At 41.9% G+C, this 10,452-nt stretch overlaps 1 protein-coding gene across 2 annotated transcripts in view; it reads right to left on the bottom strand.

Annotated features, from left to right (window-relative positions):
* The window catches only part of MCC (mutated in colorectal cancers), a 318,792-nt gene that overhangs the window by 241,853 nt on the left and 66,487 nt on the right, over positions 1-10,452 (bottom strand). The window contains exon 1 of one of the 2 annotated variants that reach the window (XM_010848367.1): positions 5,576-10,247. The exons of the other annotated variant lie outside the window; for it this stretch is intronic. The gene's annotated coding sequence lies outside the window, so the exon portion shown is untranslated. Of the gene's footprint in view, positions 1-5,575; positions 10,248-10,452 lie in introns of those variants that run through there. 2 annotated transcript variants of the gene reach the window in all.

Here is a 10,452-nt window from a genome sequence, read left to right on the forward strand (position 1 = left end):
ACCAACCTAGATAGCATATTGAAAAGCAGAGACATTACTTTGCCAACAAAGGTCCGTCTAGTCAAGGCTATGGTTTTTCCAGTGGTCATGCATGGATGTGAGAATTGGACTGTTAAAAAAGCTGAGTGCTGAAGAGTTGATGCTTTTGAACTGTGGTGTTGGACAAGACTCTTGAGAGTCCCTTGGACCGCAAGGAGATCCAACGTGTCCATTCTAAAGGAGATCAGCCCTGGGTGTTCTTTGGAAGGAATGATGCTAAAGCCGAAACTCCAGTACTTTGGCCATGCGAAGAGTTGACTCATTGGAAAAGACTCTGATGCTGGGAGGGATTGGGAGCAGGAGGAGAAGGGGACGACAGAGGATGAGATGGCTGGATGGCATCACTGACTCGATGGACATGAGTTTGAGTGAACTCCGGGAATTGGTGATGGACAGGGAGGCCTGGCGTGTTGCGATTCATGGGGTCGCAGAGTCGGACACGACTGAGGACTGAACTGACAGGGCTTCCCTGATAGCTCAGTTGGTACAGAATCTGCCTGCAATACAGAAGACCCCAGTTCGATTCCTGAGTCAGGAAGATCCACTGGAGAAGGGATAGGCTACCCACTCTAGTATTCTTGGGCCTCCCTTGTGGCTAAGCTGGTAAATAATTAGCCTGCAATGTGGGAGACCTGGGTTCAATCCCTGGGTTGGGAAGATCGCCTGGAGAAGGGAAAGGCTACCCACTCCAGTATTTCTGGCCTGGAGAATTCCATGGGCTGTATAGTCCATGGGGTCACAAAGAGTAGGACATGACTGAGTGACTTTCACTTTCACTTTTTTTTTTGGTGGTCCAGAGGTTAAGAATCCACTTGCTAGTGCAGGGGACTCAGGTTCGGTTCCTAGTCCGGAAAGATCCCATATGCCACAGGGCAACTAAGCCCACGCTCCACAAGAGAAGCCACTACAATGAAAAGCCCATGCACTGCAATGCAGATCCAGTGCAGCCATAAATAAGTAACATTTAAAAAAATTGAAGTAGAGCTGATTTTCAACATTTCACACGTACAGCAGTGATTAATTACACATATTTTTTCAGATTCTTTTCTATCATTGGTTATTACAAAGTATTGAAAATAGTTCCCTTGCCATACAGCAGGTCCTTGTTGTTTATCTGTTTTAGAAACAGGAATACATATCTGTTTCCATTCTTTCTCACTTATTAGCATGCTTGTACACACTTCCTATACCTTAAAAGGAATTTTCTGATCCTAAAGCGACGAGCCCAACACACACTTTTCCCCAGCTACAGAAATTCCTTGGATTGCAGAATTTACATATTGCAGTCAAAATTCTGAAGTCTTCATCCTGAAAAGTAAATCCTATTCTCTAAAATTTCTAATTCCAGAAATGTTTTCTCAGGGTAAAAGGAAATTCAAAACCTTAACTTTCAGTCACTGGTGAAAAGTACAGAAATTACATCCTTTTTAAAAAAAAATAATTGGAGCATTGGGACTTCCTGGTGGAGCAGTTAGGACTCCATGCTTCCACTGCAGACGGCATGGATTCAATCCGGTGTCAGGGAACTAGGATTCAGAAAGCCTAGTGGTACAGCCAAAAAGAAAAAGGAAAAAAGGAAGGAAAAAGAACTGAAGTATAGGGCCCCACATTTCCCTATTTCTGTGCTTCTCACTCACTGCAAGTTTCTTCCCTTTCTTGTAAAAGCTTCCCAGTTTTAGAGATCCCCTAATGTCACACTTCCAACTCTAATTTAGGAGCTCAGTCTGTACTGCATTCTCACACATCACCAGTAAATATGCTCCTACCTAAAAACTATCTTAGGATATAAATCCTTAAAAAGAAAAAACCGACTGCTTCAGTTTTGTAGAGCAGATGTTCCTAACATGTTTCCTTAAAATGAAGGAGATCTGCTCTTTGGCCAGATCACAACTCAGAATATCCACATGACCACAGGACAGGGGTGACATTTCACCCATTAGTCATGGCTGTCTCCCATGTCTGCTTTGTTCCAACAGCCAAGTATGTTAATAAGCTTCCTCATTAATCCTTTCCTCTTATATCATCTCCAAACTGGAATTTTCTGCTAGAAAGAAAATGCTCACAAATTTTCTTGACAGCTATGAACACTGTAAGTAATGTCTTTAAGACAGTCATGATTACCAATTTGCCAATATATGTGAGAGAAACCAGGAAAATACATATATTAAAGTTTCCCCTTCATGGATCACAGCCTTGTTGTGGAGAAGGGATTTGTGTAACTCAATGAAGCTACGAGTCATGCCATGCAAGGCCACCCAAGATGGACGAGTTCTGACAACATGGTCCACTCCAGGAGGGAATGACAAACCACTCCAGTATTCTTGCCTGGAGGATTCTATGAACAGTATGAAAAGGCAAACAGAGATGACACTGGAAGATGAACCCCCAGGTCAGAAGGTGTCCAATATGCTACTGGGAAAGAGCAGAGGGCAATTACTAACAGCTCCAGAAAGAATGAAGCAGCAAAAGCGGAAATGATGCTTAGCTGGGACATGTCTGATGGTGAAAGTAAAGTCCGATGCTGTGAGACAATGCAGAACATCATGACTTTGTTGGTACTGAGAGGTTTGTGAGCTGCCGTATTTATTTCAAGGGCATTTCACATCGCCCAATGGTCCTTACAAACATCCAAATCATATGCCAGTGCACTTCAATTCTATCTCTATCAAGTCCTAGTTTGTATATGCCAACAATTAACTGACACGAAGTTCTACAGGACCTTTATAACGTTTAACTTAACATGCTGGGTTTATATTCACTGTATGGTGGACTCATCAGCTGTGAAGACCAATTACCTAGTTTATTACCAGTTCAAACACAAAGATTGTACATTATTAACTAGCTTTTACCCTAACGGAAACGAAAAATATCACAAGCAAAACTAAGGTTTATCGCTTCTAACATTGGATTTTCCAAATTCCAGGGGAAAAAAGAATCAATGAGCATGAAAGTCACATCCATGGATGCCGAGGTATGGAAACAGCATAACAGAAACTTCTTCAGATTTGCATTTGAGTCATTTCTGCTTAGTCTAAACAAGATGACTATCCCATCTGTCATTGTGGGAATACCAGGCCTCAGTGGGTGGATGATGGGTTTAATTTATTGACTTTGGAGTCAGTTAGATGCCTAAACACTAGCACACAATAGCAGCAGGCTATCTGAGCCTTCATGTCCACAGCCCTAACCTGGTTTGCCAGCTTTCAGGTTGCGTCAAATGCCTATTTTGCCTCCCTTGGCCAGCTTCACTTGCCTGAAAAGCTGCAAAACAGGTGAGACTGGAGAATCTGTTCATTTATTTGGCATGTTTTTCACATTAGCATAAAACTGATTAATGCATAAATTCTTTACACATATATTCAATGTACCAACACTTTAAAAAACTTGTAATAGAAGGTACTTTAAAAGTTGATTAACGTAAGAAAAGAACCTGTTTGAACATTAAGAATAATACAGGATTGCATATTAAGTATAATTAATCTAACATTTCCATGAGGCAGAACGTTTGCACAGATCTTTAGAAAAACCCAGCCTCCTGCCTGTGTGCAGAGTGCCTCAGGGGCTTGGAGCCAGACAGCCTGGGCCTCAAGCAGGTCTCTACCATTTACTGTGGGACCTGGGGCAGGTTTCTTACCCTGTCTTCTCACCTATACAATGGAGATCTTTAAAAGTATCTACCCAGGGGCAGAACCAGGTTTTAGGAGCTACAGTTTAGAAAGTAGGAAGTTATTTGCAAAGACAAGCAATTGTGGGCACCCACAGCTAGGCCTTCAGGAACTCTGGAGGTGGCCATACAAGTGGAGAAGAGCTACATGGTAAATCTACCTGTATACCTAGCACAGAAACTTTTTACAGGGATTAAATGAGATAATACAAGTAAAGCATAAAGTCAAGCATCCAGCATGCAATGAGTGCTGTATGAACTTGACTATCACGAATATTAATAGTGAAACAAAATTATACAGAAGAGCAAATGGCATAAACCCATTTACTTTATCTCAAACTATCAGAGCAAAGGAGGAGGCTCCTTTGGGCTTTGAAAGAAATTTTTGATGGGTGGGGAGATGAATATTTATTTACACAGCAAGTTCCTATAATGAGTTGAAAAGCCCCCAATTGAAAAGCCCCTAAACCCATATTTAGGGGAGCAATTGCTATCAGAAGGGTTTTGTTGGTTTCCTGTAAATATCTTAGAAAACTAAACACAGATCCCAAACCCTCTCAGTGGCCCAGATTAACAAGTACCTCATGTCCTGAATTTAAGAAAAGTAATTGGCCAAAGTAATCACATTACTGGCTCCAGACACAAACATGAATGCAATGAAGCTTCCTTAACTTGCCAGATTCTCTGAAATCCCAGGTGTTAAAAGTCCTGTGTTATTCCAGAGGACAATCTCATGACAGAAACAGAAACTGCCATTTCCTTGTGATTTGTTATTCTGGGATAATGCTAACGTGTGTGTGTGTGTGTCTGGGATAAGGCTAGTGAGTGTGTGTGTGTGTGTGTGTCTGGGATAATGCTAACTTGTGTGGTATGTGTGTATGTGTGTGTCTGGGGTAACACACTTGTGTGTATGTGTATGTGCATGCACACATGTGAATGTACACTTTTCTCCCCTGCCATTTTGTTGTGATTTGTTGTTCTGGGGTAATGCTAACGTGTGTGTGTGTATGTGTGTGTATGCGCACACATAAGTGTGCACTTTTTCTCCCCTGAGTCTCTCCCCACTCCCACTTCAGCCAGATGTTAACAGCACATCTGCCCCTTTAAGAGAGAAAGGCTGAAGCGTTTACATTAAATCAGTATTTCTCTGGGAATTAGATCCAAATCCATCCCAAGTTGCCTAAAATATATTCGGCTGCCCCAAATCCCCAGATTACAAACAATATTCCAACCCAACTACTATGAAATCTATCAGACTTAACAGATGGCCTAGGAGGACCCTGACTGTCAGGATCAATTCTTCTCATCCCATCACCCCTGCTCCCAAACAGAAAAGAATTCACAGGACAGGGAGGCCCCAGGCAGACAGAACAGAGAGACAGAGCGCGTGTGCCGAAGAGAAAGTTCTTCCATTCCGTCATGAGGAGTGAGGGGTAAGATTCTGAACCTCTCACTATTAACAAAGTTTTAAAATTAAAGACTCATTAAACTGAAAGAAAAACAGGCAGTCAATATTTGTCGACTATTTCAGTTTACTGGTGCTGACTTATGTTCAGGAACACTGTGAGAGTTCAAGAAAATGAAACTACTTCATCATTATTTTGATGACTGAAGACACTGTAACACCTAAAGAAACCTCTTACACAAATACTGCCATACTACCGAAAATGACTTTTAAATAAAGTTGCTAGCCATGATCCACAGTCACTTTCCACACTTAGCATACATCAGATGAATGGCTGACATTTACTCAAGTTACCTGAAATCTCACATAAATAAATATGTATTTGAACAAAATCAAGTGTTATGATCCTGCTAAGAAGAGGAGGCCTCTGAAAGCCATACTTCAATCATAAAATGCAATCAGCTTACCTACTTTCTCCTTGTGAAGTGTGTCTGGAAGCATCAGGTCAGGGCAGAGGAGTTACTACGGGACAGTGTGATGCTTGTGGGTGCCAGGGCAGGTTCCCTTGACAGGCTTTCTACAAACCCCCAACCCCTGAAGAAAAAGGATTGAACCCTAGCTTTCAATTTTCCTTCAGAAAGACAGAAAAATAGAAAGCTCCACCGAGGACAGATATTATATATAGAAAACAACTGGAGTTAAAATTGGACTCTTCTTCCTGCCCATTTCCTTGAGGAAATGCATAGCCCCACCCAGCCTTGTACATAATACTACACTTCTTCATGGGTCCTGGATATGCAGACTCCAAATAAGACACAAGCTGCTAAGAGCAGGAGCAGGTTCCTCACCAAAGGAGGAAGCCTTGGATGCCAGCAATTAGCACGAAGGAGACATGAACGCCATATTAAAGGAGAAAAGACCAATGGTCTGACCTTTACTCAGGATGCTGAGCCCACTCCACAGACCTGGGGCTAACGTCCAACCATGTGTTATTAGTAAGGATAGTCCCCAAAAGCCACCTCTCAGCTCTGCTTCTCCTAGGCTGGGCCTGACGGATTTTCTGTAATTATTTAGGGGTGAGATGACTTGGCTCTTGGAGCTGCACAAAATGAAAAGTGCCATGTAAACTTTCAATTGTTTCACAGTAAAGATGGGGTCTATTTTTGTTTTTGTTTTTAAATCAATTCCAGGAACAAAACAAAACTCTTCATTCTTCCTTTCACTTTCCATTTTGGGTTCTTCAAAAGTATGAGTTTAGTACACATGAGAAATGAATCAAACAGGAATTCTCCTCTAAATAAAAACAACAGCTTCCTTTTTAACGTAGATTCTAATTCTAGTCAGTTCAGTCGCTCAGTCGTGTCCAACTCTTTGCGACCCCATGAATTGCAGCACGCCAGTAACCAAACACATATACACCATGGTACTTCCTGAAAGGAATTCCTAAATAAACTTATATATGACTCAGCTTGCCAGTGGATTCGTTTCTTCAACACATTTATTATGAGAAAAGTAAATGACCTTCAGAGAAAAAGTATCTTTAAATAGAATTCAGCACTTGAGAATTAAAAGGATCCAATAATACTTAGAGAAACTGGGTGAAGGGAGTACAATAAAATGGTGAGCACGGATTTGACGGTCTTGGCATTTGAGAGCAGGCCGTCTGGGAAACTCTCCCGGCCCACGTCCTCTCCCCAACAGGAGTACACATGGAGAGTCAGGCCTTGGAGAAGCACATCTTCACTTACAGTGCAAAGACGTGTCTCTGCCTGGGCATGGAATCTGCTGCAGAAAACCATTTTGATAAAAAGAACTTCAGACTTCTACTCCCACAGGAAAAAAAACAGTTCTGTGGGGCCATCCTTTTACTGCAACTATGCAGAAGCAGAAAGAACCAGAATCTGAACACTCTGCTCACTTTACTTAATTTTAGCAACCATAAGACTCTGGCAGGGTCTGCCAGACTGTTTGGGAGCCCAGGAGATGAAGGCAGCATGAGCGAGGCTCCTACAACCATGTGCTTGGGGCCCTGACCTGAGCAGGCTGGACTTCCCCGTGTTCATGGGGGAATTCTACAACAGGGCAAGATGCAGGTGGCAGTACCCACTTTTCAGTCTCCTCTGATCTACCTAAGAGGGTATGAGATGGCAGCTTATAGGGGCAGGATACTTGATCTTGGATTTGAGATGACACTGCTGCAGTTACTGCATAAACCAAGGACACTAATAATCTAGAATGCAAATGTCAACCAATCCCAGAGCTGCTGGCAGCTGACAGGAACACTCCGAGGAGGCCGTGTAGTTCAGGAGGGCAGGCTCTGGAACCAGACTCCTTGCTCCAATCTCACCTGTGTCGCTAACTAGCTATGTGACTTTGGACAGGTCACTTAACTTTTCTGTCTCTACCTCATCATCTGAAAAATGGGGACAATTACGTTTAAGGCTATTGAGGAGTGAAGGGTTCATTATGCTAATGAATTAGTGCTTAGGATGAGGTTAGGCATACAGCTGAACGCTATATATTATTTTCATTATAAGCATTGCCAACTATCGATATTATAATTTCCCAAGGGAGGCGCTCTCTGTGCCAGCAATAACACTAAGCTTAAGCCCAAGTTCAAGACAGAGCAGAAGAAGAGCCACCAAACACTCGGAGAAGAGAAGCAAGCTCCCCCCAGAGCTGATCTTGTGTCTTCAGTGGGACCATGTGGGGGCTGGATTGAGAGGCTGGTCCAGGAGGAGGGTGTTCCCGAAGGGTCCATTCCCAGAAGACTGCATTTATAATGAAGCTTAAAAAATAAGAAGCCAGAATGTGTACATTAAAATAAAAGAAATGAGAGCCTGAAATTAAGCTGTATTCACTCTGACACATTTTTTTTAAAAATTGGGAAGAAAAGTAGTAAAGGGGGCTCCTAGAGAGCCCTTGAGGACTTCATTAAACACTTGCTAATTGACCGAACTTGCCTGTTCAAAGAGAACTTGGAGATGTATATGCCTTCTGGGAATAACTCTTTTGAGTATACAATTCATTGAGTATCTGGCTTCTTAATAGGAATCACAGAATACAGTTTATATGTAAGTTAAATATCTAATTGGTATAAATATATTACTCAGCTCACTGAGGCAAAAATGTGAACATTTTACTTCTTTTTAATGAGTACAATTTTGGCCATCAGATTTAAAGCTAACACCACAGAAATGTTTGAGTAGCATATTCAAAGATATTTTAATAAAATTTAGGTACTTCCACTGACATCATGTACCACATGACGGGGATATAAATAGGCACAATCCATGAAGATCTGCTGTTTATTTATCTTAACATCCTTAACGTACTTTTAATGGAGAAATCCAATTAAAAACTTGCAAACTAGGAAAACTGGTGCCTCCAGATTTAGGAGGTCATAAAACTACCTAATATTATTTCTGCCAAAGAAAATGCAAGTTAAAGTTCAAATCTACAGAAGAGTCATTTACGTTAAATGATAGCTGTTCACCAAGGAAGAGGGGAAAAGTGGTTTGGCAACACAGAGGTTTCTGGCTAGTTATAGACAAGGCACAGGAACACAAGTGGGCTACTAGAAGGTGTCCGAGAAATAAAATGGGGCTTTCTCACAGCTCAGTCTCAGCTCCACTGTAACTTCCGACTGAATTAGAAATTTCCAAGTCTCTCAACGCCAAGGCAGGCAGGAGTTTTGATGTGTGTTGGCTGGATGCAAAATATTGCTGGTGATTTAATTTCTTCTAAGGCAAGAGCCTGGCGTGCTGCAATTCATGCGGCCGCAAAGAGTCGGACACGTCTGAGCGACCGAACTGAACTGAACTGAAGGCAAGAGCAATGAAAAACAATCAGGGTCTTCTCATGCTTGAGGTGTCAGAATTGAATTATTTTCCTGCTGTTGCAACAGCAGAAAAATAATTCCCATGCATTGAGTAAGATGGAAAGGGAGGTAGGTATAAACTAAAGGAGGCCTTCAGAGGTGAAGGAAGGTAGTATGCTTTGTAGATTTTCCCTCCTTTAACAGTAATAGAAAAGTTCAAATATTTCTGGCTGTTAGACTGGCATCAGACAGACATCAAGAATGCAGCTGTATTTGGCTGCCCATATAGCATCAGCAGCAGTCACAGTAACATACACTCAACCTCACGGTTATTTAAGTTTAAAAAGCAGGCAATGCAAGAATTACAAAGCTCTGGGGTAGGGACAGCTGGGTAGTTTAGACTATAAAATGTAGTAAAATATCCATTTATGTTTCAATGCCTATCACTGCCTACTAATGTAGACATTCTTAAATCAGGCTGATGAGCTTTTGGCACTTTCAGAAATGGCAGTACATTTGGTGTGGGGGGGTGGTGGGGATGTTTGTTTTGTAAACAAAACAATTATATCTCATACAACTGAACACTGGGAAATAAAGAAAAAAAAGCCACCCATACAATCACTTCCCACAACTGATTATTAGCATTTTGTATATTTCATTTCAGTTTTTTTCTTTTTTCTATGAAGGCAGTTAAACGTAGCACATGAAAAACTCAGTTTGGCATTTCATTCTCTCTTCTTCAACTCCTTGCTAAAGCTGTTAAAACCTGGTCACTTAAGTAAAACCAGATTTTGCTCACAGATTTCTCCCAACCTTAAGGTTTTGTGGTCATGGTTGTTTGTTTTTAATTCAAAAACAAAGGCTGATAATGCTGAGTTGAAAAGCACAGACAAAGCCAGGAGATTAGAAAAAACCTATCCACACATTTCTGGAACTCGGGAGTTGCCCAGTGTTTGCCCTCCCGGGGGTGTGGGGAGGACACCAACCAGTTCCAACTAGGGTTTGCCTCTGTCTCAAGGTGATGGCATGTGGCAACAGGAAAAGACTCAGGGTTTCAAATTAATAACAAAATCACAGTTTCAATTTTTGTTAAATAGCCATTTAGAACTTAAAACACATGTTCCGGGGAAACAGTACAAGAAAGAGGTTGGGGAATACTTCTACAAAACCTACTTAAATTCATGTAGCTTAAAACAAAGGTCGCACAGATGAACCTATTTGCAGGGCGGCAACAGAGATGCAGAGGAAACAGAATTGTGAACACAGCAGAGGAAGGATAGAGTGGGGATGAATTGAGAAAGTAGCACTGAAACATACACATTGAGTTCAGTTCAGTTGCTCAGTCGTGTCCGACTCTTTGCGACTCCATGAATCGCAGCACGCCAGGCCTCCCTGTCCATCACCAACTCCCGGAGTTCACTCAAACTCATGTCCATCGAGTCGGTGATGCCATCCAGCCATCTCATCCTCTGTCGTCCCCTTCTCCTCCTGCCCCCAATCCCTCCCAGCATCACAGTCTTTTCC

The sequence above is a fragment of the Bison bison genome, unplaced genomic scaffold, assembly GCF_000754665.1.
Source record: "Bison bison bison isolate TAMUID 2011002044 unplaced genomic scaffold, Bison_UMD1.0 scf7180017864264, whole genome shotgun sequence".
Lineage (NCBI taxonomy): Eukaryota > Metazoa > Chordata > Mammalia > Artiodactyla > Bovidae > Bison > Bison bison.